Below are 22,564 nucleotides of genomic sequence, written 5' to 3'. Positions count from 1 at the left end.
ATGTCCCCTGGTGTTGAAATTTAAATTAAGTCAGTATGCTCCACACGGCCTCACACATGGGCATGTGACTTGGCCATGTGCTATAAGTCAGTATACCCTACAGGTTTGGCACGGCCTAGAACATGTCTTGGCACACGGGCGTGTGTCTCCATTTTTAGGGTATACGGCTAGCCACATGGGCGTGTTTGTTGGTCGTATGACCTAAGTCAGAGAGTTACACGGGGTAGAACATGGGCTGGGACACGGCCATGTGCTCCCATTTTGAATGTTCACACGGCTTGTGATGCGGGTGTGTCTGGTGGCTATGTGAGACACACGGCCTAGCCGTACGGGCGTGTGTCCCCTATTTTGAGAAAAAATTTCCAAGTTCTTCAAAGTTTAATAAGTTATAGGTTTAGTCCTGAACCACTCCTAAAGCATGTTTTAGGCCTCGTAGGCTCGTATTAGGGACAAATTTATTGAGTTTGAATGATGAATGTATGGAATGATGTTATGTTTGCTAAATGGTTGTATAATTGTTTTATAAATTCGGTAATGCACATTAACCCTATTCCAGTGTTGAATATGGGTGAGGGTTGTTACATTTATTTGTATCAGAGCTATGGTTTGGTCAATTCTAGGACTAACGTAGCGTGTGTGAAAGTCTAGGTATACATGCCATATATAAACTGTGATAGTGTAATGACTTCTGACGTTTTAAAATGTGTTTTCATATAGTAAATAGATCCCAATCGAGCTATAGCTGATGAGGTTAAGAGCAATGCACCAGCTCCCACTCAAGGGACAGCGCTGTCTGATTCTAGACCCGTAACAGGCAGCCAGGGAGGAGAGGCTAAAGAAGCCTTCTTCCAAATGATGAACGAGTGGTTCACACAATGTATATATGAACCCGACTGCTCAACAACCTCTACCCCTCCTAATCCCCAATCGGTTCCTGTAACTACTCAAGGAGCTGAGCTTTTAATATTAAACAATCCTTTAGTTGACAAGATCCATAAACATGGGGATGAAGAATTCAGAGCTAATGTTAACAATGATCCTGAGAGAGTCGAGTTTTGGCTTGAAAAAACTATCAGAGTACTTGATGAATTTTCTTGCACGCCAGCTGAATGTTTAAAGTGTACTATATCCCTTTTGAGAGATATTGCATATTAGTGGCGGAATACATTAGTGTTGGTGGTACCGAGGGAGAGAGTCACGGGGGAATTCTTTCAGACTGAGTTCCAAAAGAAATATATAAGTCAATGATTTCTGGACCAAAAGCATAAAGAGTTTTTAGAATTGAAATAAGGTCGCATGGCTATAACAGAATATGAAAGTGAATTTGTACGGTTGAGCAAGTATGCTCAGTAGTATGTTTCTACTAAAGAAATCATGTGCAAGTGATTTGTTGATGGGTTGAATGAAGACATTAAACTTCTAATTGGAATTTTAGAACTGAAAGAATTTGTCATTTTAGTTGACAGAGCTTTCAAAGCTGAGAACTTAGCAAAGAAAAGAGAAAGGCTGATTCAGAGGTAAGAGAGTCGAGGAAGAGATTGATGAGTAAACCTTATCATTCCTTGTCAAAGAAATCAAGAGATTATTTTAACCGATTGATAAACCGTAAATTATACATATTTTTACCCCATGTTTAATGCATTTTATGGATGATTTCTCATTAGAATTGGTGAATTCGATGCTCCTAATGCTTTAATTTCATGTTTTATACTTAGGAGAGCATAGGAGAGCGAAAAGAACGAGAACGGGCCGAAAACAGAGAAAATGGGCCAAAGTACGAACTCAACACGGCCTGGACTTCCTCACACGAGTAGCCACACAGCTTTGTCAAATTGGCAAAATCGAAGCACGATTCACACGGGCAAAGCACACGGCCGTATCAATTTGGTAGGCTCGAACACGACCTGAAGTAATCAGACACAAGCGTGTCACACGGGCGTGTCCCTGCCTAGCCCAAGTTAATTCAGAAAAGGCCACTTTTGAGGGCTCACAGGCATTCCAAACCCTATAAATACACCCTAGAAGAGGAGAAAAGAGAGACGAAGAATAAGGGGTAAGGAATTACTCCAAGGAAGCCGATTGATCCATCTCTGTAGCCAGATTCATCATGAAGACTGAAGATCTCTTCTCAATTTCCCTTCAGGAGTTTTGGGTTTTCCTTATGTTTTGTATTCTTTATTCTTCTAAGCTGTTTTCTTATTTAGTTATGAACTAAATCCCCTAAATACCTAAGGGGAATGAAACCTAAGACGAATCTTGTTATTATTTTCTGAATCGTATGATAAATATTTAACTGGTTCTTAATTATGTGTTCTTAATTCTTGTTTTGATATCCCAGGATACTGATTCAAGACATGCTATTATTCAGAAGAGGAATAGACCCTGTCTAAGAGTACTTTTGTCATAATTAAGCGGAGTTGATTGCGCGCCTAGAAATAGGGTGACAAGATTTTGCCGGATTATGGTGAAACCTAATAAGGGGATCCATAGATCGAGTTAATGCAACCCTAGAATGTTAATTAGAGAAAAGTCTTGGTTTTTTAATCTAGGGATTTGACTTTATTAGTCTTGAATAGGGATAATAACATAATTTAGGGATCTCTACGAAACAAGTTGAATGAATACATCATCTGATTCGGAGCCAGAATAACAAGTAAAGTCTAAGTGGATTTTTCCTTAGGTATTGTCTTAAGTCAATCGATTTTTCCCAGAAGCAATTCCCCAATTCTTTTCTCTGTGCATTCTTAGTTTAGATAATTAGTTAATTAAAACAAAACCCCATTATTCTTAGGCTAGATAATAAAAAGACTGTCATTACCAGTATTTTTAGTTCCTTTGGGTTCGACAATCTGATCTTGCTAAAACTATACTACTGTTCGATAGGTACACTTGCCGATTAATTAGTTTCAAGAACGATTAATTATAAATATTTAAAACCTATCACGAAATACCGCGATCAAGTTTTTGGCACCATTGCCGGGGCACATAAATATTAGGAACACTCAATTTTTATTACTTTAGCCATTTATTTTTCTTACAGTTTAATTTAATTTAATTTAATTATTATTATTACTAATTAATTTAATTTTTCTTTCTCTTGACAGGTTTTTATAATTTATGACTAGAAGAAACCCGTCGAGACTATTACTTTTTGACGAAGAAATCGATCGCACAGTTCATAGAAACCAAAGAGAAATAAGGCGAAGCTTAAGATACATAGAGAACGAGCAAGAAGACGATACTCAACCCCCAACGGAAGAGATGGCTCAAAACCAAGGCAATCAGCTACCTCCTGTAATTGCGGCTAATCAAAATCCTGTTCCACGTACTATGTATGACTATGCTAAACCTTCTTTAATAGGAACTGAGTCAAGTATAGTTAGACCTGCTATTGCTGCGAATAATTTCAAACTGAAACCTAACACAATTTAGATGATACAGCAGTTTGTTCAGTTTGATGGTTTGCAGGATGAGGATCCCAACACTCACTTGGCGAATTTTCTAGAGTTTTATGACACTTTCAAAATTAATGGCGTTTCTGAAGATGCCATTTGCCTTCGGTTACTCCCTTTTTCGCTGAGAAAAAAAGCTAAACAGTGGTTGAGCTCGTTACCACGAGGGTCCATCACTACTTGGGAACAAATGACCGAAAAATTTCTACTAAAATATTTTCTACCGGCTAAAATGGTTAAGTTACGTAATGATATCTCTTCTTTTGTGCAGATGGACTTAGAAACACTTTACGATGCATGGGAGAGATACAAGGATCTATTGCGAAGGTGCCCTCACCATGGGTTACCTCTATGGCTGCAAGTACAAACGTTTGATAAACCGTAAATTATACATATTTTTACCCCATGTTTAATGCATTTTATGGATGATTTCTCATTAGAATTAGTGAATTCGATGCTCCTACTGCTTTAATTTCTTGTTTTATAATTAGGAGAGCATTGGAGAGCGAAAGGAACGAGAAATGGGCAAAAAACGGAGAAAATGGGCCAAAGTACGAAATCAACATAGCCCGGACCTCCTCACCCGGGCAGACCACACGGCCGTGCCAATTTGGCAGGCTCGAACATGGTCTAAAGTAATCTAACACGGCGTGTGCCACGGGCGTGTCCCTACCGAGCTGAAGTTGAGTCCAATTTAGAAAAGGCCAATTTTGAGGGTTTCTAGGCATTCCAAAGCCTATAAATACGCACTAGAGGAGGAGAAAAAGAGGGGATGGAGAATAGGGTAAAGAATTACCCCAAAGAGGCTTATTGATCCATCTCAGAAGCCAGATTCATCATTAAGACTGAAGATCTCTCCTCAATTCCCCTTTAGTAGTTTTGGGTTTTCTTTATGTTTTGTATTATTTATTCTTTTGAGAAGTTTTCTTATTCAGTTATGAACTAAGTCCCCTAAATACCTAAGGGGAATGAAACCTAAGACGAATCTTGTTATTATTTTCTGAATCGTATGATAAATATTTAACTTGTTCTTAATTATGTGTTCTTAATTCTTGTTTTGATATCCCAGGATACTGATTCAAGACACGCTCTTATTCAGAGGAGGAATAGACCCTGTCTAAGAGTACATTTGTCATAATTAAGCGGAGTTGATTGCGCGCCTAGAAATAGGGTGACAAGATTTTGTCGAATTAGGGTGAAACCTAATAAGGGGATCCATAGATCGAGTTAATGCAATCTTAGAGTGTTAATTAGAAAAAAGTCTCAGTTGTTCAATCTAGGGATTAGACGTTATTAGTCTTGAATAGGGATAATAACATAACTTAGGGATCTTTATGGAACAAATTAAATGAATAAATCGTCCGATTTGGAGCCAGAATAACAAGTAAAATCTAGGTGGATTTTTCCTTAGGTATTGTCTCAAGTCAATCGATTTTCCCAAAAGCAATTCCCCAATTATTTTCTTTGTGCATTCTTAGTTTAAATAATTAGTTAATTAAAACAAACCCCTTTTATTCTTAGGCTAGATAATAAAAAGATAGTTATTACTAGTACTTTTGGTTCCCTTGGGTACGATATCCCGGTCTTGCCATTACTATACTATTGTTCGATAGGTGTGCTTGCCTTTTCGTCGTGATAATAGTTAGTCTAGGTTTGATCTTCATTATAAATATTTATTACTTGTTACGAATCATGCGATCAAGTTTTTGGCGCCATTGTCGGGGAACTAAAATATTAGGAACACTAAATTTTTATTACTTTAGCCATTTATTTTTCTTGCAATTTTATTTTATTATTTATTAATTTACTTTTTCTCTCTCTTGGAAGGTTTTTATAGTTTATGACTAGAAGAAACCCGTCAAGACCATTACTTTTTGACGAAGAAATCGATCGTACAATTCGAAAAAATCAAAGAGAAATAAGGCGCAGCTTACGATACACGGAGAACGAGCGAGAAGAGATACTCAAACCCCAACCGAAGAGATGGCCAAAAATCCAGGCGATCTGCTGCCTCCTGCAATTGCAGCTAATCAAAATCCTGCTCCACGTACTATGTATGATTATGCTAAACCTTCTTTAATAGGAACTGAGTCTAGTATAGTTAGACATGCTATTGCTGTGAATAATTTCGAACAAAACCTAACACAATTCAGATGATACAACAGTTTGTTTAGTTTGATGGTTTGTAGGATGAGGATCCCAACATGCACTTGGCGAATTTTCTTAAATTTTGCGATACATTCAAAATCAAGGGCATTTCTGATGATGCCATTCGTCTTCGGTTATTTTCCATTTTCACTGAGAAACAAAGCTAAACAGTGGTTGAACTCATTACCACGAGGGTCTATCACTACTTGGGTACAAATGACCGAGACGTTTTTCCTAAGATATTTTCTCCCGGCTAAAACGGCTAAATTGCGTAATGATATCTCTTCTTTTGTGCAGATAGATTTAGAAACACTTTACGATGCATGGGAGAGATACAAGAACTTACTGAGAAGGTACCCTCACCATGGGTTACCGCTTTGGCTGCAAGTTCAAGCGTTCTACAATGGTGTGAATCCCTCGACATGACAAATGATTGACGCAGTTTCTGGTGGAACCATCAACAATAAAACACTAGAAGATGCCTATGAAATCATAAAGGAGATGTCACTGAACAATTATCGGTGGCAAGTTATGAGAACAAAGCCAACGAAAACAGCCGGTGTCTATAACATTGATTTAGTCACCATGCTCTCTAATCAGGTAGAACTTCTCAATAAAAAGATTGATAGTTTTCTTGGTTCTATGCAGGTACATCCAGTAATGAGGTGTGACTCAAGCGGAGGAGGTGTGCATATAGAATATCAATCCTTCAATCCCACAACCGAAGAGGAACAAGTCAACTATATGAGTAACTATAACTTTAGATCTCAAAATAGCCCATACAGTAATACTTATAATGCAGGTTGGAGGAACCACCCAAATTTTTCCTGGGGAGGTCAAGGAAATCCAAAGCCACAAAATCCTCAAGGTTTTCAACAGCCACCTTATCAACAAGAGAAAAAAAACCTTGAAGAGATGCTTTCTAAATTCATCTTGGTGTCAGAAACCCGTTTCCAAAATACCGAGACAACACTTAAGAATCAACAAGCATCGATCCAAGGAATCGAAACTCAGATAGGCCAGCTATCCAAACTAATCTCCGAATGACCACAAGGTAGCCTACCAAGTAATACTGAACCTAATCCGAGGGAACACCTCAATGCAATTAGTGCCCAAGATAAGGAAGGATTCATTACACTTGAGCCAGAATTACAGCAAGACAACGCGATGAACAAAGGACGAGAAGAGGTAAACAATAATGATCCTAAACAGGTAAGTACAAATCATGAACCTCGTGTGACATATCCTAAAGTGATGACGAAAGACAGAACAAAAGAGCAATTCGGTAAGTTTGTCAAACTCTTAAAGAAATTACATATTAACTTACCCTTTATTGAAGTTCTTTCGCAGATACTCAACTCAGCAAAATTCTTAAAGGAACTTCTGAGCAATAAAAGGAAATTAGACGCTACATCGCATGTGGAACTCAATGCAATCTGCTCAGCTATTCTAAAGAATGAGCTACCTAACAAATTAAAAGATCCAGGGAGTTTTACAATTCCTTGTTTAATTGGTAGTCTATCTGTGAATAATGCTTTAGCTGATCTAGGAGCAAGTATAAATGTTATGCCGTATAAAATGTTTAAACAACTAGGTCTCGGTAAACCCAAATAGACTAGGATGAGCATACAATTGGCTGACAAAACAGTTAGATTTCCTAAGTGTATTATTGAAGACGTTCTCGTTAAAATTGATAAATTTATTTACCTAGTAGACTTCGTTGTCTTAGATATGGATAAGGATAACGTGGTACCTTTAATTTTAGGACGACCATTTTTAACAACTGCCATAACAATTATTAATGTAGGCATAGGAGAGCTAACACTTCGTGTAGGCGATGACACAATAACACTCTAAGCACGTGACTCAGTCAAAACCTCTAAGACTCAAGATAATGCTATAAAAACTGTCGATAATAAAACTAATATTCAATCGTCCTTGCAAGAACTTCCTCGAACCAAGACAACAGAGATAGTGCGCTACTATCATGAAGAGAACAAAGACGTCCATGAAGAACGAAGGCTACAGATAGAGGAGCTAGACGAATGGCGAGAACACAAACCGAGAACATATGATAAACCGAAACTATGCAAAAACAAGCCCGATACCTTTCCTAATCAACTTAAGGTTGGCAATACAGTCTTACTAGATGCCGTTGATCCTCACATTGTCACTACCACATCAAATGAGAAAATCCCTCTTACGGTACTCAGTATTTTCCCATTCGATATGGTTGAGGTGAGTCATCCCAAGTTCGGCACTCTTAAGGTAAACAACACCCGATTAAAACCTTATTTTAAAATTGACAACAGGAATGAGGAGTATGCACTCCTTGAACCACCATGATCATTCAACGGAGAGGTAAGTCGAGCTTAGACTATAAGTAAGTGCTTTTCGGGAGGCAACTCGAGCACTAACATTATTAATTTCTTTCAATTCTGATATTTAACTCCTAACCTACTAATATAAATATTGAATACAGGTGTTTACACAGAGACACGGCCAATCAAACGGGCATGCTTAAGGCCGTGTGAAAACAGGGCAAAAGATTTCCCTAACACAGGCTATGATAAACCGCCACGACCGTGCGACATGGTCGTGGTTGAGCCTGCCAAAACAACATGGGCCCCGACACGCCCGTGTGAAGGAATCATGGTCGAACCTATCAAATTTACACAGGCGTGGGGCTAGAACACACGGGCATGAGAGAAGCGAATGAAGCTAGACACGATCGTGCGACACGGCCGTGTGACCCAACACGCCCGAGGCACACGGGCGTGTGTCAAATTTCAGACATGCCAAAATAGTAAAAATACAAAACACACGGGCTGAAATTGGGGACATGCCCGTGTGTCCCAAAATCTATAAATAGGCTGCACTATTCATTGTCTTCTCTATTCAAAAACCCTAACCCTAGCCGCTGCAACTCCACACGCCCCCTGCCACGCCCGTGCGCCGCCTCCAACTTTGTGTTTAAAACTCAAATCTCTCTCCCTTAGCGTTTGTTTACACCTTTCACTTCTATTTTACTCATTATTAATGCTTATTATTACAATAATCCCCATTACTTTTGAACTAGTTTGCATTTTTTATTACTTTATCATTTAGTTTGCATTTATAGGTTCTTTGTTATACATTTCAATTTAAATCAAGTTGTTAGACACACCTCATATCCACGACATTACTATACTTATTTTCATGCTATTGTCTATAATTTAAATTGCATTCCTAGGTTAGTTACCATACAGTTTATGTTAAATTGAGACGAAGAAAACCTTATACCCATTACATTTCTATTCTCATTTTTGTTATGGTTGAGTTTGCTTCATACTCGTACTTGGTTGAAATAGTTTAGTTCCCCTTCAAATATGTTTACCTATTATTATTCTTTATATCACAGGCCTTCAATGTCATCTTCAAGAGGAAAGAAAACCGCCGAACCAGCCTCGAAGAAGAGAAATGGAGCATCATCCTCCGCGGGTCCAACCGTGGAAATTCGTCACCCTCTCCTACAGTTTCCACGAGGGCCTCAAGAAGAGCTCTTCGAAATACTTCGAGCCCGACCTTTAGCAGCGGGCCAATTCATCAACTAGGCTACCGTAGAACAAGTCCAGTTGGCTGATACAATTCGGGCTCTCTTAACCACCGACCCGTAGGAGCTATTCTTCGAGATTATCGAGCTAACATACCTCGAGCTCACGATGGAACTCTGCTCAACGTTCCATCTCCAGACCGTAATGACAAGGTACGATGATCCCGGCAAGGTCCAGTTTCACCTAGGCAGATTAATCCACCAGCTAAGCGTCCCAGAGTTTGGTGCTACACTACGCCTATATACAGAGGAGTTTAGGGAGGAGAATGAACTACATGCTCTTAGTCACCACATACATTTCTCTCCCTCGAAGTGCTGGCACACTTTGGCCCCTAGCACGGCCCTGTACAATCCTAGCCGCTCTAAGGCATCAGTTCTCCCACCATCCTTGAAGTACTTCCACGCTATTTTAGCTCACACGATTACAGGGAGGTGAGAGAGCACTGGCGTCGTCAACACCCACGACGTCTACTTCTTATGGTGCATGTTGCAAGGGCACGTCATCGACCTTGCCTATTTCATAGCCCTCGCAATTCAGCACCAGATAGAGCAGCGTCGGAAGAGGGTTATCTCCATTGCCCCCTACGTGACCAGACTGGCGCGACACTTCGGGCTCCTTAACACCGCGGCCCAAGAATCATCCTTCACCCTCATCGGCCAGATGTCTCCACAAGGCATCTCGAGCATGCTTAGCTTGAGGATGATCGAGAGGCACCGAGGAACCTACCCTCCCCAGTATTGTCTTGCCTAATCTACCGAGGAGGAGGCCTACGAGGACATTCCTGATGATGACCCCCCACAGTACGAGGACCCACTGACTCAGCCACCACCACCCTCTCATCTAGTTCATGCGGCGGCCTCATATGCTGACATCTTTGAGTGCCTCAGCCGATTCGAGCATCACTGTTTTCAACGATTTGACAACATTGATGCTACTCTACAGCAGATTTGTCAGCACCTCCACATCTCATCTCCAGTCCCACCTCGCGAACCATCCAGCGATGAAGATGTTTAGAAATATTTATTATTACTTTATGTTTTTAATTGAAACTACTTTTTATTTTTTTATTTTTTTTAGATTTTAGAATTTTATTTTTAATCATGAATTTCGGTTATTCCTTTTCGAGTTCTTATTCTTCCTAATATCTCCTAAAAAGTTCCTAATTTTATCACAATTATATAGAGCTCTTAAGCTCATCATCACAGAGGAACTAAAACTCCACCGAAAAATGGTTCTCCATGACTACCATGTCCTGCTCAACCACGACCATAGCTACCACTAGATATAATATTCTTTTGGCGCAGGACTTATGGCCTAATGAACCTCTACGACCGCTGGAGTATCCTCCTCCACTCTCAAACAGATCACTCTCCAAAACTCTAAGTTTGAGGAATTCATCATACAGGAAGTTACACTTCTCTCCCTATCTTATTTTTAATCTTTAACATCTATCTTTGTACATTGAAGGTAATGTAGATCTTAAGTGTGGGGGGCATTTATTAATGATTGCCTTGTTTTCTTGAAAATCTCTCATATCATATTTAGGATAAATTATAATTGATTTATGATTTTGATTGATATATCTTGAATTAAAACATAGGGATTTATGCATTGATTATTTAAACTTTAAGACATTAGAAAATCAAGCATGATAAGTTGATTTTTAAGAAATTAAAATTATAGGTTGTTTCCCCAAGTCTAGGTATTACTTTGAAGTAGAATTGACGAGTGTAAACATTGAAAAGCCATAATTTTTGTGAGAGTTTTGAGCCTTTTGAGCATCTATTTATCCTTTCATGCTCACTTTTAATATTGCTTTGAATGCGTCAGTATTGAACTGTTATTCTAGAACTTGCTTGATTATGCATGTCGAGACCACACCATTTGATTTGATATGTCTAAATGATTAAGGCACTTAGGATTAACCCACTCATGCCATGAAAAGCCTACCTCCACGATTAACCCCTAGTAAACCCCATTGAGCCTAACAAGTCATTCCTTGTATTACCTTTAATATTAACCATTAACCCATTATTGTTGAAATCCCCCAAATTAATTTGATTCCTATTTTTTTCGAGATCTGAGTTGGAAAAGTTGCTTAGCTATGTTTTTTTTTCTTTATTTAACTTGTTCTTTAAAAAAAAACTATGTATACATATTAGTAATTCCATATTCTGAGAAGAAGCTTTGTTGTACGCAAGTGAAGGTTAACTCTTTTTCTAGTAAGGCAATTTTTCAGTTCGATCTCGATTCTAACCCTTGCTTTCAGCTTGTGACCACACCCTCCTAACCAAGCCGTACTACAACCCTCTAAAGACCTTTTGATTAATGTATCATCTTAAATTATAGTGGTGGAGATTTGATTTTCATGCAAGCTTATGGTAATGACTTTTCATTATTGACTATTGAGTACTTCATTTATTATCCTTAAACACCTCAAGTGATTTGAGTGAATCTTTAGCAGGGATGTGAAACTTTGTGACATTCTGAATCAAAGGTAATTACTTAGATGTGAAGAGACACCTATGTTTGCATGATTAAATACTCAACTTGGAATGATTGAAACTTTTATGTTCTTTTAGTTGAATTCTCAATGTATGATTACCTATAGATTATTTTGAGATATTATCGACAAGAATTATAAGTTGAGAAGAATTTATTTTGATTATGAGTTGAGGATTTTGCTTGAGGACAAGCAAATGCTTAAGTGTGGGGGTATTTCATAAACCGTAAATTATACATATTTTTACCCCATGTTTAATGCATTTTATGGATGATTTCTCATTAGAATTAGTGAATTTGATGCTTCTAATGCTTTAATTTCATGTTTTATAATTAGGAGAGCATAGGAGAGCGAAAGGAATGAGAAATGGGCCAAAAATAGAGAAAATGGGCCAAAGTACAAAATCAACATGGCCCGGACCTCCTCACATGGGCAGACCACACGACCGTGTCAATTTGGCAGGCTCGAACATGGCCTGAAGTAATCTAACATGGGCATGTGCCACGGGCGTGTCCCTGCCAAGCCCAAGTTGAGTCTAATTCTAAAAAGGCCAATTTTGAGGGTTTCTAGGCATTCCAAAGCCTATAAATACGCACTAGAGGAGGAGAAAAAGAGGGGACGGAGAAGAGGGGTAAGGAATTACCCCAAGGAAGCCGATTGATCAATCTCAGAAGCCGGATTCATCATCAAGACTGAAGATCTCTCCTCAATTCCCCTTTAGGAGTTTTGGGTTTTCTTTATGTTTTGTATTCTTTATTCTTCTGAGATGTTTTCTTATTTAGTTATGAACTAAATCCCCTAAATACCTAAGGGGAATGAACCCTAAGACGAATCTTGTTATTATTTTCTGAATCGTATGATAAATATTTAACTTGTTCTTAATTCTTGTTTTGATATCCCAGGATACTGATTCAAGACACGCTCTTATTCAGAGGAGGAAAAGACCCTGTCTAAGAGTGCATTTTCCATAATTAAGCGGAGTTGATTGCGCGCCCAGAAATAGGGTGACAAGATTTTGCCGGATTAGGGTGAAACCTAATAAGTGGATCCATAGATCGAGTTAATGCAACCCTAGAGTGTTAATTAGAGAAAAGTCTCAGTTATTCAATCTAGGGATTAGATGTTATTAGTCTTGAATAGGGATAATAACATAACTTAGGGATCTCTACGGAACAAGTTGAATGAATAAATCGTCCGATTCGGAGCCAGAATAACAAGTAAAGTCCAGGTGGATTTTTCCTTAGGTATTGTCTCAAGTCAATTGATTTTCCCAAAAGCAATTCCCCAATTCTTTTCTCTGTGCATTCTTAGTTTAAATAATTAGTTAATTAAAACAAACCCCTTTTATTCTTAGGCTAGATAATAAAAAGATAGTTATTACTAGTACTTTTGGTTCCCTTGGGTACGATATCCCGGTCTTGCCATTACTATGCTATTGTTCGATAGGTGCGCTTGCCTTTTCATCTTGATAATAGTTAGTCTAGGTTTGATCTTCATTATAAATATTTATTACTTGTTACGAATCACGCGATCAACGTTTTACAATGGTGTGAATCCCTCGACAAGACAGATGATTGACGCAGCTGCTGGAGGGACCATCAACAACAAAACACCTGAAGAGGCTTATGAATTCGTTGAAGAAATGCCACTAAATAACTATCAGTGGCAAGTAATGAGGACTAAGCCAACAAAAGTAGCCGGCATTTATAACGTCGAATCAGTTACTATGCTGTCAAATTAGGTAGAACTTCTCAATAAAAAGATTGATGGTTTACTTTGTTCTACGTAGGTACATCCAGTAATGAGGTGTGACTCAAGTGGAGGAGGTGTGCATACAGAATATCAATCCTTCAATCCTATAACTGAGAGGAACAAGTCAACTATATGGGTAACAATAACTTTAGATCTCAAAATAACCCATACAGTAATACTTATAGTGCAGGTTGGAGGAACCACAAAAATTTCTCCTGGGGTGGTCAAGGGAATAAAAGGCCACAAAATCCTCAGGGTTTTCGACAGCCACCTTATCAATAAGAGGAGAAACCGAACCTTGAAGAGATGCTCTCTAAATTCATCTCGATATCAGAAACTCATTTCCAAAATACCGAGACAACACTTAAGAATCAACAAGCATCGATCCAAGGGCTTAAAACTCAGATAGGCCAGCTATCCAAACTAATCTCCAAACGACCACAAGGTAGCTTACCAAGTAATACTCAACTTAATCCAAGGGAACACCTCAACACAATTAGTACTCAAGATAAGGAAGGATTCATTACCCCTGAGCCAGAATTGATGCAAGAAACTATAGTGAGCAAAGGTACAAGTGAGGTAAGTCATAACTAAATGGTGAATAAAGAATATAGACCTCGTGTCCCATACCCTAATGCGATAAGGAAAGACCGGTTAGACGAACAATTCGGTAAATTCCTCAAACTTTTGAAAAAATTACATATTAACTTACCGTTTATTAAAGCTCTATCGCAGATGCCAAATGCAATGAAATTTTTAAAAGAGCTTTTAGTAAATCAGCGGAAGTTGGACGAAGCGTCGCATGTGGAGCTAAACACAATCTGCTCAGCTACTCTACAGAATAAGCTACCCCACAAATTGAAAGATCCAGGGAGTTTTACAATTCCTTGCTTAATTGCTAGTTTAGATATAAGTCATGCATTAGCTGATTTAGGGGCTAGTATTAACGTCATGCCTTACAAAATGTTTAAGCAACTAGGTCTTGGGAAACCTAAACAAACTAGGATGAACATTCAATTGACAGATAAAACTATAAGATTTCCTAGGGGTATTATTGAAGATGTACTAGTAAAAGTAGATAAGTTCATATTTCCCGTTGATTTCATTGTTCTAGACATAGAGGAGGATAATAACACTCCTTTGATTTTAGGGAGGCCCTTTTTAGCAACTGCTAAAACAATTATTGATGTTGGCACAGGTGAGCTTACACTTCATGTGGGAGACGAAACGATCACCCTTCAAGCTCATAATTCTGGCATCACATCGAACATTAAAGGTAATGGTCCACACCAGTCTACTAAAACTGACAATATGACTTTGCAGAAATTGAGCTTCAAAGAAGTTCACGAGCCATGTTCCAAAAATGATAGAGGACACATTCATGAAGAACGAAGGCTAGGATAGAGGAGCTAGACGAATGGCGAGTGCATAAATCGATAACACACGATAAACCAAAATTACGCCAGAATGAGTTCAATACCTCCCCAAATTTATTTAAGGTTGGTAATAAGGTCTTATTAGATGCCGCAGATCCCCACATTGTCACTACCACACTGAATGAGGAAATCCCTTTTACGGTACTCAGTATTTTTCCATTTGGTACGGTGGAGATGAGTCATCCCAAGTTCGGAACTTTTAAGGTAAACAACACCCGATTAAAACCTTATTTTGATGAGATTGATAGCAGGAATGAGGAGTATAAACTCCTCAAACCACCATGACCATTCACTAAAGAGGTAAGTCTAGCTTAGACTATAAATACGCACTTCTCGGGAGACAACTGCACTAACATTATTAATTTCTTTAAATTTTCGTATTTAACTCCTAACCTACTAATAGAGATCTTGAATATAGGTGATTCCACAGAGACACGGCCAAGCACACGGGAGTGCTTAAGGCCGTGTGAAAACAAGGCAAAAGATTTTCCCAACACGGGCTATGATTAAATGCTATGGTCGTCTGATATGGCCGTGGTCGAGCCTGCGAAAACAACACGGGCGTGCGACACACCCGTGTGGAAGACCCGTGGTTGAAACTGAGAAACTAGCGCGGGCGTGCGACATGCTCGTGTCTAACACCCGTGGTCGAACCTGTTAAAATAACACGGGCATGGGGATTGAACACACGGGCGTGAGAGAAGCAAACGAAGCTATACACGGTCGTGCGACACGGCTGTGTGAACCCACACGCCCGAGGAACACGGGCGTGTACTAAATGTCAGACGCACTCAAATTTGAAATTTGAGAATTACACGAGCTGCAATTGGGGAACACGAGTGTGTGCCATGGCCGTGTGCCCCAAAATATATAAATACCCTACACTATTCACTTTCTTCTCCATTCAAAAACCCTAACCCTAGCCGCTGCAACTCCACATAGCCCCCTGCCACGCCCGTGCCCCGCCTCCAACATCGTTTTTAAAGCTCAATCTCTCTCCCTTAGCATTTGTTTACTATTTTCACTTCTATTTTACTCATTATTAATGCTTATTATTACAATAATCTCCATTACTTTTGTACTAGTTTTCATTTTTGTTCATTACTTTATCATTTAGTTTGCATTTTTAGGTTCTTTATTATACATTTTGAATTAAATCAAGTTGTTAGACATACCTCATATCCATGCCATTACTATGTTTATTTTCATGCTATTATCATGCCAATGTCTATCATTTAATTTGCATTCCTAGATTAGTTACCGTACAATTTATGTTAAATTGAGACTAGGAAAACCTTATACCCATTACATTTCTATTCCCATTCTCATTATTATTTTGGTTGAGTTTGCTTCATATTAGTAGTCTTGGCTAAAATAGTTTACTTCCCCTTCGAATATGTTTACCTATTATTATTATTCTTTATATTACAGGCCTTCAATGTCATCTTTAAGAGGAAAGAAAACTGCCGTACCAGTCTCAAAGTAGAGGAAGGGAGCGTCATCTTTTGCCGGTCCAACCGCAGAAATTTGTCACCCTCTCCTACAGTTTCCATGAGGGCCCCAAGAAGAGCTCTTCCAAATACTTCGGGCTTGACCTTTAGCAACGGGCCGCTGCATCGACTGGGCTGCCGTAGAAGAAGTCCAGATGGCTGATGCGATTCGGGCTCTCTTAACCACTGACCCGTGGGAGCTGTTCTTCGAGATTATCGAGCCGACATACTCAAGCTCACGATGAAACTCTACTCAACGTTCCATCTCCAGACCGTAATGACAAGGTACGATGATCCCGGCACGGTCCAGTTTCGCCTAGGCGGATTAGTCCGCCAGCTAAGCATCCCAGAGTTTGGTGCTGCACTAGGCCTATATACGGAGGAGTTCAGGGAGGAGAATGAACTACACTTTGGCACCTAGCATGGCCTAGTACAATCCTAGCCGCTCCAAGGCATCAGTTCTCCCACCATCCCTGAGGTACTTACACACTATTTTAGCTTACACGATTACAGGAAGGTGAGAGAGCACTGGCGTCATTAACACCCATGACTTCTACTTCTTATGGTGCATGTCGCAAGGGCACGCCATCGACCTGGCCTATTTCATCGCCCTTGCGATTCAACACAAGACGGAGCGGCATCGGAAGGGGGTCATCTCCATTGGCCCCTACGTGACTTGGCTGGCGCGTCACTTCGGGGTCCTCAACACCGCGGCCCAAGAATCATCCCTCACCCTCATCGGCTAGATATCTCCACAAGTCATCTCAAGCATGCTTCGCATGAGGATGATCGAGAGGCGCCGAGGAACCTACCCTCCCCAATATCGTCTTGCCCAATCTACTAAGGAGGAGGTCTCCAAGGACATTCCTGATGATGTCCCTCCATAGCACGAGCGCCTACCGATTCAGCCACCACCATTCTCTCGTCCAGTTCATGCGGCGGCTTCATTTGTCATCACCTCCACATCTCATCGCCAGTCCCACCTCACGAACCATCCAGCGATGAAGATGTTTAGAAATATTTATTTATTATTTTATGTTTTAATTTTTATTGAAACTATTTTTTATTTTTGTTAGATTTTAGAATTTTATTTTTAATTATTAATTTCGGTTATTTATTTTCGAGTACTTATTCTTCCTAATATCCCCTAAAAAGTTCCTAATTTTATCACAGTTATACAGAGCTCTTAAGCTCATCATTACATAGGAACTAAAACTCCACCGGGAAAGGTTCTCCACGACTGCCATGTCCTGCTCAACCATAACCATAGCCACCACTAGATATAATATTCTTTTGGCAGAGGACTTATGGACTAATGAACCTCTACGACCGCCAAAGTATCCTTCTCCACTCTCGAACCAATTACACTCTAAAAGTCTAGTTCGAGGAATTCATCATACAGGAAGTTTCACTTCTCTCCCTATCTTATTTTTATTTTATAATACCTATCTTTGGACATTGAGGGTAATGTACATCTTAAGTGTGGGGGGAGGCATTCATTTTATTATTAGAAAAATCCTTGAATGACTGCCTTGTTCTCTTAAAAAGCTCTCATATCATATTTAGGATAAATTTTAATTGTTTTATGATTTTGATTAATATATCTTGAATTAAAACATAGGGATTTATGCATTGATTGTTTAAACTTTAAGACATTAGAGAATCAAGAATGATAAGTTGATTTTTAAGAATTTAAAATATTAGGTTGTTTCCCCAAAGTTTAGGTATTACTTTGAATTGGAATTCACAAGTTTTTAACATCAAAAAGCCATAATTTTTGTGAGATTTTTGAGCCCTTTAAGCATCTTGTAATTCTTTCATGCTCACTTTTATTATTGCTTTGAGTGAGTCAGTATTGAACTGTTATTCTAGAACTTGCTTGATTATGCATGTCGAGACCACACTATTTGATTTGATATATCAAAATGATTAAGGCACTTAGGATTAACCCACTCATGCCATGAAAAGCCTACCTCCATGATTAACCCCTAGTAAACCCCCTTGAGCCTAACAAGCCATTTATTGTATTAACCTTAATATTAACCCTTAACCCATTATTGTTGAAATCCCCTAAATTAATCCCTATTTTTGTCAAGACTTGACTTGAATAAATTGTTTAGCTATGTCTTGTTCTTAATAGTTAGTCTATGTTATGTAACTTATTCTTAAAAAAAAAACTATGTATGCATATCTGTAATTTCAGATTCTGAGAGAAGCTCTATTGTACGCAAGTGAAGATTAACTCTTTTTCTAGTTAGGAAATTTTTCAATTCAATCTTGACTCTAACGCTTTCTTTTAGCTTGTGACCACACCCCTCTAACCAAGCCTCACTACAACCCTCTAAAGACCTTTTGATTGATGTATCATAGTGGTGGAGATTTGATTTTCATGCAAGCCTATGGTAATGACTTTTCATTATTGACTATTGAGTGCTTCATTTATTGTCTTTAAACACCTTGAGTGATTTAAGTGAACCTTTAGTGAGGATGTGAAACTCTGTGATATTCTGAATCAAAGGTAATTACTTAGACGAAGGGAAGCACCTAAGTTTGCATGACTAAATACTCAACTTGGAATGTTTGAAACTTTTATGTTCTTTTAGTTGAATTCTCAATGTATAATTACCTATAGATTAGTTTGAGATATTATCAATAGAAATTATAAGTTGAGGAGAATTTATTTTGATTATGAGTTGAGAATTTTTCTTGAGCACAAGCAAATGCTTAAGTGTGGGGGTATTTGATAAACCGTAAATTATACATATTTTTACCCCATGTTTAATGCATTTTATGGATGATTTCTCATTAGAATTGGTGAATTCGATGCTCCTAATGCTTTAATTTCATGTTTTATACTTCAGAGAGCATAGGAGAGAAAAAGGAACGAGAAACGGGACAAAAACAAAGAAAATGAGCCAAAGTACGAACTCAGCACGGCCTGGACTTCCTGTGACACCCCTAATATGACCCTAGTCGGAAAGTGGTTTTGGGACCACAAAACCGAGTCATAAAAATAATTAACCGTCATATTTGATGCTTATTATATATATATATGCATGTGTGAAAATTTCACGTTTGAATTTTGTTAATTGTAAGTGAATTTTATTAAATAGGACTTGTGTGAGAAAATTTAGAAATGTGCTAGGCAAATGTTAAAGTGGCCTATTGATGCATGTTAGAAAATGCTTGTCCTTGCATGTCAAATTACCCAAAACTTTAGGTAGTAGCCGGCCATGCTATGGGTTAAAGCATATTATAAACATTTTGTGTTAATGTTTTATGTTAGAAATAATAAAATAAAAGGTTAGTAAGAAAGCAATGAAAAGGGAGGGGTGATGAAAACAAAGTTGTCTCATCCATGCTCCCCCATTGCCGTGACTTGAGGAAGGAAGAAGAAGAGGATTCTCTTGCTTCATGTTGGGTTGGTTGATGTTTAGGAAGAGGTATGTTTGATGTTATTCCATGAAATTCATGCATATTTCTAGATGTTGGTTTAAATTCTTTTGCTATTTGATGGAGATGATACTCGGCCATGGGTGTTGTCTTCTTGGTTGGTGTTTGATGTTGTGGTGATGAGACATGAAGATGATTGAGTTTGAGTGCTTAATAAAAAGGATGGGTCTTAACAACTTCATGAAGTATTCGGCCATGGTGCTAAAATGTTGTATTGTGTTTAAACTTAGAATTTTTAGTTATATGGATGTGTTAAGTTGCTGGAAATGTTAGATTAATTTGAACTCATCACCAAGTTCTTTAGGCAACCCATGTTAAAAATTTCGGTATTGAGATGCCTAGAACTTTCGGCCATAGTAGCTATGGAGGAATAAGGTTTTTGTTTCTTGTTAAATTGGATGTATCTTGTTGTATGAGTGCTTGAACAAACTATGATTAAATAGATGCATAGATTCAAGGTGGGAAGAATTGGCTATTATGCTTGATACTAATGCCGAATATGAGAATGTTGTACTTGAAAAATGTAGGTGAACATGACAAGTGTATTCGGCTTAGGGCATAAAGGATATGAAAATTTGGTATTTATTTTTGATTGTGTGTGTATGACCATGGATAATTGGCTGCACAAATATTATAAATACATAATGTATGTTAAATTTATTAAGCTACAAAACATTATACATGATCGGCCAAGGTAAATTATTTGAGTAAAGTATATCTTGATGGTACATTTCGGCTAGTAGAAAATGTATATGGATGTCGTATGACTATTTTTAATTTGGGAAGTAAATTGTTTGATTTAGCTCAAGAGCTTAGAGGATCAAAGTTGGATAAGGGAAAGGAAAAAGTGATCGAATAGCCGTTGTAATCGTTCTGCAACTTCCGAGGTAAGTTTTAAGTGATTAAACGTTGAGTAAATTCAATCATAATAGGACATAATGAGTTGATTTAATAAGATATGATGTGGGCATGATATGTCTTAAACTCAAATGGTAAGTTCATAAGTGTTTGGACTTGGAAATTTAAGAGCAAATTGTAATAATTTGCTTAGGACAGCAGCAGTAACGTGATTTTAGAAAATCACTATAAATTGTTGGTGTGGAATTATAGGCTGAATAAAATATGTAATCAAAGCTTAATTAGTCTAGTTTCTTATAAAAGAGACCGTGTAAGCAAATAAATTTCCTATAAAGAGATATTTAAAGTTGTGTGAGACAGTGTCAGAATGACTCCGAAATCCCCTATTCTGTTTTTAGAAAATCATTATAATTTGTACAAAAATGGTTATAAGATAAAATTTATATGCTTAGACTCCTTAATGAGTCTAGTTTCAAATGAAATCAAATAGAACATATTTTTAATTCTGTACAATGAGAAATTTGATTCGTAGTGAAGAGTGGTCAGATTAGTCAAACAGTGAAACAGGAGAAACTTTAAGAAAAATCTGGTATTGATTGGCCAAACCTAAAATTCTGAAAATTTTATGGATGGAATATATATGAGTCTATATTCTGGGAAAATTAACGGAAATTGATTTTGAGTTTTTTATCTCCATTTATAAATACTTTAGTGATTATTGCTCAGGAAAACAGCTTGTAGTGAATATGTGAATTTGTTGTAAACATTGATGAAACTATTTGAGTTGCTTATAAGCTATTGCTGAAATTGATGTACAAGATAAATATATATGTATGTGATATGTATATGTGGTAAAGCCGAATGGCTAATGTGAAATATGTATGAGATATGTATATGTGGTAAAGCCGAATGGCTAATGTGAAATATGTATGAGATATGTATATGTGGTAAAGCCGAATGGCTAGTGTGAAATATGTATGTGATATGTATATGTGGTAAAGCCGAAAGGCTAGTGTGAAATATGTATGAGATATGTATATGTGGTAAAGCCGAATGGCTAGTGTGAAATATGTATGAGATATGTATATGTGGTAAAGCCGAATGGCTAGTGTGAAATATGTAGGAGATGTGTGTATATTGTGGCCGAATGACCAAATGTGAAAGGTGTGTATTATTAGATATTTGATGAGGCAAATGAATTACAAATATGACAGTCGATGTGAATGTTGTAACATGTGATTAAGTGTACATGAAACTTGGAAATATATTTCGGGTAAGACCCGATGACTACGTGTGGAGATTATGTCCGGGTAAGACCCGATGACTACGTGTGGAGATTTTGTCTGGGTAAGACCCGATAACTACGTGTGGGGACTATTCGAGCTAAAGGTTTCGCTGAAGATTCGAGTAAAGCATAAGATTATACGACTTCACAGTAACAATTGGTAATAAATATGTTCAATGCGTTAAGTTGGTCAGGTATGTATTTTGAGATTATATTTAAGCTTGATTTGGACTAAATCACAAGGTCGTTATGTGATGCATATGTGAGTAAAGCAATAAGACTGTTCTATGATTATTGTGCGTTTGGTCAATGTGGAAAGTTAGGTGAAAATATGTAATGTACCTATGTTTATAAGAGATCACTATCAAGTGAGAATTTATCTGCCTATTATATATGATGAGATGTGCATATTCGGTAAAGGGATGGTATGCCCGAAGGAAGAGTGAAATAAAAATACGAACAACTATGTTATAATTTGATTGTTATCTGTTGACACTGCTTAAAACTTACTAAGCATTGTAATGCTTACTCCGTTTACTTTGTTTCCTCTGTTTTATAGATCTCATTTGGAAGCTACAGGCTCGGGGATCGTCA

The 22,564-nt window shown here is 38.0% G+C and overlaps 2 non-coding genes across 2 annotated transcripts; both read right to left on the bottom strand.

Annotated features, from left to right (window-relative positions):
• Positions 1-3,690: 3,690 nt before the first annotated feature.
• LOC121212768 (small nucleolar RNA R71) lies at positions 3,691-3,797 on the bottom strand. The gene has a single exon (XR_005908142.1). It is a non-coding gene; the product is annotated as a small nucleolar RNA R71 (small nucleolar RNA).
• A 2,067-nt stretch (positions 3,798-5,864) lies between these two features.
• Positions 5,865-5,971, bottom strand: LOC121212777 (small nucleolar RNA R71). The gene has a single exon (XR_005908151.1). It is a non-coding gene; the product is annotated as a small nucleolar RNA R71 (small nucleolar RNA).
• Between the last annotated feature and the right edge of the window lie 16,593 nt (positions 5,972-22,564).

Source organism: Gossypium hirsutum, chromosome A13, assembly GCF_007990345.1.
Source record: "Gossypium hirsutum isolate 1008001.06 chromosome A13, Gossypium_hirsutum_v2.1, whole genome shotgun sequence".
Classification (NCBI taxonomy): Eukaryota; Viridiplantae; Streptophyta; class Magnoliopsida; order Malvales; family Malvaceae; genus Gossypium; species Gossypium hirsutum.
Note: the sequence above shows the minus strand (reverse complement) of the source record. Positions and strands in the feature narration are given on the sequence as shown.